The sequence below is a fragment of the Aphis gossypii genome, chromosome 1 (assembly GCF_020184175.1).
Source record: "Aphis gossypii isolate Hap1 chromosome 1, ASM2018417v2, whole genome shotgun sequence".
In the NCBI taxonomy this organism is placed as follows: Eukaryota; Metazoa; Arthropoda; class Insecta; order Hemiptera; family Aphididae; genus Aphis; species Aphis gossypii.
In genome coordinates, this window is record NC_065530.1 from 9,952,697 (window position 1) to 9,960,164 (window position 7,468).

The window sequence follows — 7,468 nt, forward strand, 5'->3', positions numbered from 1 at the left end:
TACTTGTACATAAGAAATACATGTTACTTATGTGTATTGTTTTTATTTATAGTGTCAAAATGATATATGTTATCGTGTATAATTTTAAAATTTTAATACCATATATCATCTACATTTACCTAGATGGTCGTGATCGATACTGCTAGATTTTCTATCACCTGTCGATATTTTTCACTTGTAATATTATAATGTCTGTCAATAATAATATATTAATAATTAATATGTTAAATTTTCATGCAAATCAAATAAAATATAAAAAAAATACCAAATAGAAAAAAGGAAAATAATTAATAAAGTTTTCTTTATTCGTTGTTGAAATCAGAATGATTCAATACTTATTTAAATATAATAATTATCGATCATACTCCCTTAAAAATTAGCATTTGCTACAAAATCTGAGATTTAATTATTATACATATATACATATATAGTATATACTAATTATACATAGATGACTATAATATTATGTCCACACTAAGGGTATAAGATTTCATCAACTGGATTTAAATAACGTACGATAATTAGTATTATGTTCACTATAATATTCATTGACGCAAATATAAATTTTAAAATTAGTTCTTAATCAATGGTCATACCTAGTAAATGAAATTCAATATTTATTAGGCAACCGTAAATTATAAGTAAAACGCACGTGTTTTATACAGCCCATAATTAGGTTTCTTATTGAATTAGTGCCAAACGAACGTAACAGCGATACTTCTTATACGTGAACACAAACACTGACAACTATGTAGTGTTTTCAAATTTTGATTTATTCGATTTAGGTACCTACCAACAATACCACATTGATTTAATTTTAGTTAATAATAAATATCTTTAAACAAATAAAATATAAAAGTAAATTTATATAAATTTGAATTGTATTTGTTTAGGACGTTTAGATATACGTGTAGTCTAACTACTAGTTTTTAATATTTATATGAGGTTAGATATATATCTGTATATAGGTACCTATCATATATTTCAGTAAATTGCATGGATAATATGATTCTTCAACAATTTTTAGATGAACTAGTACTATATACACCAATATAATTATAATATCACGTTTTTAGAGAGCTTAGAGCAGAATTTTCTATTATGTGTACTAGGTATTGTCGTATTGATATTGAATACTGATGAAGAAGAAATTGTAGACAACCGTTAAAATCGAATAGGTAAGTAAATATGAAATTTTCGACGATTGTAGGTGCATATTTTATACTAAAACTTAATTCACAAGAATCGAAAACAAACATTCGTTTTTAAAATCATTTTGGAGAAAGTAAGCACGTGTATCATCATGATTCACAATCATACAAGTGCGTGTGGTGCATATAACAATACTTAGTATTCTATACGAGTTAAAATGTTATTCTGGATAATATCCTGAACTTCATTTAGTAAGGAATTATTATAGAACAATACTACAATAGACAGGAATGTTTCGAGAGGGGGAGAGTGCTAGCCTCTTGAGTTCATAATTATTCATTAATTAAATAAATTAAAAAAATATAAGTAAAAATAATAAAATCTATATTTATTATTTATTTTATTTGCAGTTGATAGCGTTTACACAAAGAAAAATTGTACGGTAGTCGGTAGTATACTTATTAGTAATTATAGTATATAAATGACATCGATAGTTAACGATTGCGCGATTGGGAATTTATTGTTGTAAATAACAGCTTGTTTCAACGACCCCAAACATTTTAAATAAAGTATATTAAAAATAAGAGAAATTTAAAATTATCATGTCTATTTTTTATTTATTTATTTATTATTATTATTAGTAACAATATCTAAGTGTAAGAAATGGATTTGAAAAAAGTACGAAATACATTTTTGCGTGGTGTGATTCAAATGAATACTCCCTCCCCTTCAAGAGCATTGCTTTGGATCCATCTCTAGCTATAGTATAAGTAATGATTTTGTTGTACAAAATGTACACTTAAGTATTGACTAGATATTTGTATTAAATTTCTCATGACGTTTTTTCCGAGTTCGTTGTTGGTAACTGGTAAGTAACTGTACGGAGTATGGACGAAGGTTGACGTGATGATGATTAAATATTAAATAATGAACCATTACTAGTCCATTAGTAATGGACCGGATCTTCGTGGGTTTGAAGAAATAATACAAATAGGTAAATAGTGTAAAAAAGTAATACCTATACCGGCTATATCTAATGTATATAAGTCGTGAAAATATTTCGACGAATTATCCGTTTTTTGCTTATGTTATTTTTTGTGTTCTTCGAACTCGTAAACGTGATTTAGGTAACTATAGTTATGTTATAAGCTTAATAATATAATATATTATGCGTTTATATTTAAATTTATTATTTAAGTAATACGATTAATAATGTATCATACACATTTATCAAATTTACTACTATTTTAGCGTAAAAAAATCGTCATCCACGTTTTTGATATTTGCTCTGTTGTACACGCAATTCTTTTAAAAAAAATTATTATTATAAACTGATAAGTGATAACTATTGTCTATTGAAAATTACAGCGTTATGTATGTATGCATACAAATTATACTGTAAAAATACCTTTTAGCATTTAAAGTCTTTAATATAAAATGAATGAGACATATTATAAGCCAAAGGTTATCTTTCCGATACTAACAATCTTAGAATATTGTTTGAGGCGTATTGAAAAGTATGTGATTATATAAATAGATATCTTCGAGCTGCTTTCTAGTGATAAATTATAGGTACCTACCTATTGAATATCTTCAAAAATAAATTCCAAATCAGCTAAATCTTTGCAATGAAAAATAATGCGACGAGACAATATGGGTCAAGGTAAATATTGTAATCTTAGGTTAAAGGGACAAATTATTTTAGTATAAATTCGAACTTGTTGTTCTCAAGCACCGTAAAATACAATGTTTTTGAATACCTGATAAAGTAACAACTTTTCATTTATTTTTACCTATTTTACTTGTTAAACAATCTCGAATACATTTAAACAATTATTAGAGGAAGCTATAATAAACCTAGTAATAAAATTGATTGTCAGCAGAAAAATGAGGTTCTATAAATAAAAATAATAAGAAAATTTCAATAAAAAATTAATGAAGCAATAATTTTTGTGTCATTAAAATATAGGTGTAAAAAAATTGTATAACTATTTAGATATATTTGTCTATTACCATTTTATATTATGTTCTAACATATTGTTTTTCTATACACGTTCAATTTCATTATTTCAATTAATTATGTTTCATACTAAATTTGATATAGCGAGATGAGTTTTGCATTCATCAGACTACAAGACAATAAACGTGTGCTCACTCAAGGTGCCGGAGAGTGGAGAAGTCAAGACTCATGACCAATCTGACTGGATAGTGGATCCAACACGCGTTGACCGTCATGGTGACGATCGTCGAAAAACTATGAAGTACTTATACTGTGCTGTTTCATGAACAATATATTATAATGTGTAATAAATATAAATAATAACGAAACAACAGCCATCAAAAGACATCTGCATACATAATATATAACGACTATCCCTACAAGGAAATCTGCAGGTCACTGCATCGTTTTATGACAATGATGTGATAGTGTTTGTTTTATGAACTTTACAAAATGTTATGATTTTGTATTCAACATAAGTACATTACGTCACAATGTATTACATATTCATAAACTCATACTTATACGTATTAGAATATTTTTTTTATATCGATATTTAGAGGAAGAAAATTTAAAACGTCAAATACCTATCAATAAATTACTTGAAAAGTTAAAATACTTTAAAAATTTGACATTAAGTAAACACCTAATGAAACTTTCCAGTATTTAGGTATGGTTATCTATTCTCGAATTAAACCAAAATAACAAAATTATTTTTTACAAGACACGAATATTTTCTTTTGTCAAAATTTCAACATCAGAAATTAATAAAAAATATTGTCAAAAACTCGTTTAGCGTAAAATTCCTATTTATCTTATTTTTTCAGTATTTTATTTTAATTTTTACTCCTCAAAAGTACTTAATTGATCCAAATTTGTTGCTAAGAACTTGCTCAAAGTCTAGGTTCATTAGGCTCATCTCATTAAGTCTAGGTAGGTACTAAATGAATCAATAAAATATAGTTTCAACAATAAAAAAAAATAAAAAAAAGATTAACAATCGAATGAAATAAAAACCAGATAGTATCCTTATGTCATGGAGTGTAATGAAATAGTTCACATGGCGAGTCGTGGGCGGACGTGCATTTTCGACACAAGACACCGAGACCGTCGGTGTCACCCAACTGCAACGTACGGCTACTTGTCTGTGCGTTGGTGAACGTCAATGCACAGCAATAGCGACGACGACTTGTGAATGTGTAGTAGTAGGAACAAAATAGTGGTGGGCGGGTTTCCGGAGTGAAAAATCGGTGAACCGCCGCACCGGAATTCGATTTGTTGGATACGTTATTTTACACCCGCACGACACTACGACTATTCAATCGAGAGTGAGCGGCTGACCGCCGATACTACAACACCATCATCAATGTTACGTATATTATAAATAAATATATGATCTATTAAACCAAAAGGGATTCTCATTTAGTTCTCAAACTGGGGATGCTGCTCCGAAGAAGGTTAGAAGAACTGCTCTGAAGAAACGACATTATTTTAGGGAAGACTTGAAAATGTTTAAAAAAAAAACAAAAGACATAACAATTTTCAATTTTAATAATATTACTGTAGATTTATTTATAAAAAAAATCTAAAATAAATGTATGAAAGATTAAAAAAATCTATTTATATTGATCCAGTATGGCAATATCCAATAAGTCGTGATGTTTATATTATTATATATCATATTATATAAAATAGAATTCAAAATTATAAAGGGGTATGAGTGTGAAATCATACAATATAATAGTATAAAAGGGGGGATGGGTATCAAAAGGTCGAGTACTCTTGGATTAAATTATAGGGGAATGGAAAATTCCTACAAATGTAGTGTTAATTCCTACAAAAATGAAAAATAGAACTAAAATAAAAATTAATACAAAAATTGTTTGAAAAATTAATGAAAATGTTAATAAAACAATTGCCATAATCATTTACATTTATTTTTATGGCATACTTTGGAGATAAACTCTAAACATGAAATTTCTCCTCATTTATATTTATTTTTTTGAATAAGTATAAATTGATATTTTGAAATTGTTTTTGTATGTCTGCGTTGTGTTATATCAAATATGGCTGCTTCTAATTTTAATATTTTAATTATAAAACTTGATTAATAATTTGTAATTAACATGATTTTGATCATAGTCCATGATTCATTGACGGAATTGGTGCATTCTTTTTTTTAAACCGAATCGAAATTGGTATTGAAAAAAGTTCTAAGGATGGAACGCGGAACTGTTATACAGTTTTACTTTTAGAGGAGTTCACCATTACCATACTGTCGAGATTTCGACATTTGAAGTCGAGTCTCCGCCGCCGCCTTTGTCGATGCCGCAGTGGTTGGCGTAGTCTGTTCTGCTCACCTGTCACACCGACAATTGGGTAACATCGGACCAATTTGATCAATTCTGCGCCTTAATCGACGTCCGTCTCGGTGACCACGAGATGACTGACAAATCATCGTACACCAAATATAATCTATCGCGGTCTTCCTCTCCTCTGTTCCACTCGAAATTGCAAGTTCGCAAAAGCTAACCCCGACAAGAACGGTCCACTGTGCGTTGCTACAAAATCGCTACTACCGTTATGCCTCAAAGTTTTCTTCAATGGCCACTTTTCTAGATCCGTGAAAGAGAACGTCATCTCCTCTGCGTGCTGCGGAGTTTATCTTAGAATCGGGTCGGCAACCTTTGGCTCCCGAGCCATATTATGTGGCCCTTTTGATCTTAAGTTGCGGCTCTCTATAGTTCCACACGCAAAAATGAATCATTTTATGGTCAAAAACAATATATTATAATATAAAAAATGTATATTATTTTTGTTGCTTTTGCAGGAAATATGAAATAATACACAACAACAATAACTTGATAGTACCCGCACAGCGCACAGGCTATCGTAATAAAACGCTTATTATAATATTATAGTACATGCCGTTAAACCCTGTCAACAACGAGTAGGTGTCCCCATTTATAATAGCTCGCCAGCTCGTTAACTGATTTACTTACTCGTTGTGCGCTTTCTCCTCTTTTTCTTAAGTTTCATCAGCTTGTTTTGAGCCTAACTCTGTGCGGCAACCACCGAACCGATATTTTATCAATTGAGTAGTCTCTATATATCTGCAGCAAATTCGTGATGTTGAACAATTGAGAAAATATAACGAAATAACAATATAATGTACGATTTTATAGTCGTCAGAAAAGGGGTTCTTTGGCCCCGTTTTCAAGTCACATTCGCTTGTATATGTATGAATAATAGATTAATTATGTAATTAAAGTTTACCCGCGGTGGTCACGATAATGTCATTCATCGGGTAATATCAAGGACTCTAGGATTGGAGCACGAGAAGAAACATCATCGATTATCCGTTCATGAATCATGTACCTACGCAACAAGTTTAAATATATCATATAATATAGGTGATGTCATCATTCCGTTGTATTTTAACATTTATAAATAATAAGAATATCTATATTATATTCCTATAATGCGCTCGTGCTGGAATGAAATTATAAATAAGGGTGTTTTATTTATATTATTATTTTTACGTACTTTAAATATTTAACATGAGTTTAAAAATAATTTCACGATAATATTTCTTTAACTCTTTCCAATTAATAATTATCAATTAGAATATTTTACCAATACACACATGCTTGTACGATTAATAGACACAAATGCCTATAATAATCTATAGTCAACTAAAGTTTTAAGTGTTCCACTTTACAGACTGTATTATATTTATATAAATTTAATGAATATGATATTTTATACATCTGCCAAATATGTCAATATAGTAGCATGTTTATCTTTTTTTTTAATTATATTTTATAATAGTTTTGAAATAACAAATAGTTTTTAATTCTGAATACTTTTTAGTTTTTCTAATAATTATAAAAACTGCTAAACAAAAACAACAGAAATATTTCACATTAACATTAGTTTTAGACAAAAATGGTATAAATATTTATATTTGTATAAATATATAGGTCTTACAGTGATGTTCTTTTTCTTATTAAATTTTAAAGACTGAAAAAATTAAATATCTATGATAATATGTTAACATATATAGTGGAAGTTATATGGAAGTACTTTTCAGTTGACATGACTTATTATAAAAAAGAAAATAAGTTAATTAATAATCAACCATCCCAGTCCCCTCCCTCAATTATAACAATATCTTAATGTATTTTTAAGATTCTTAGTGATTTTTTAAATGCATTAATTTTACAATAATATATTTGTTTTTCTTTTGTATGTCATCAATTTTTGGAGTAATAGAACTTTGCTTTATTTGAGAGTAGTTTCTAATCTAATAGCTAA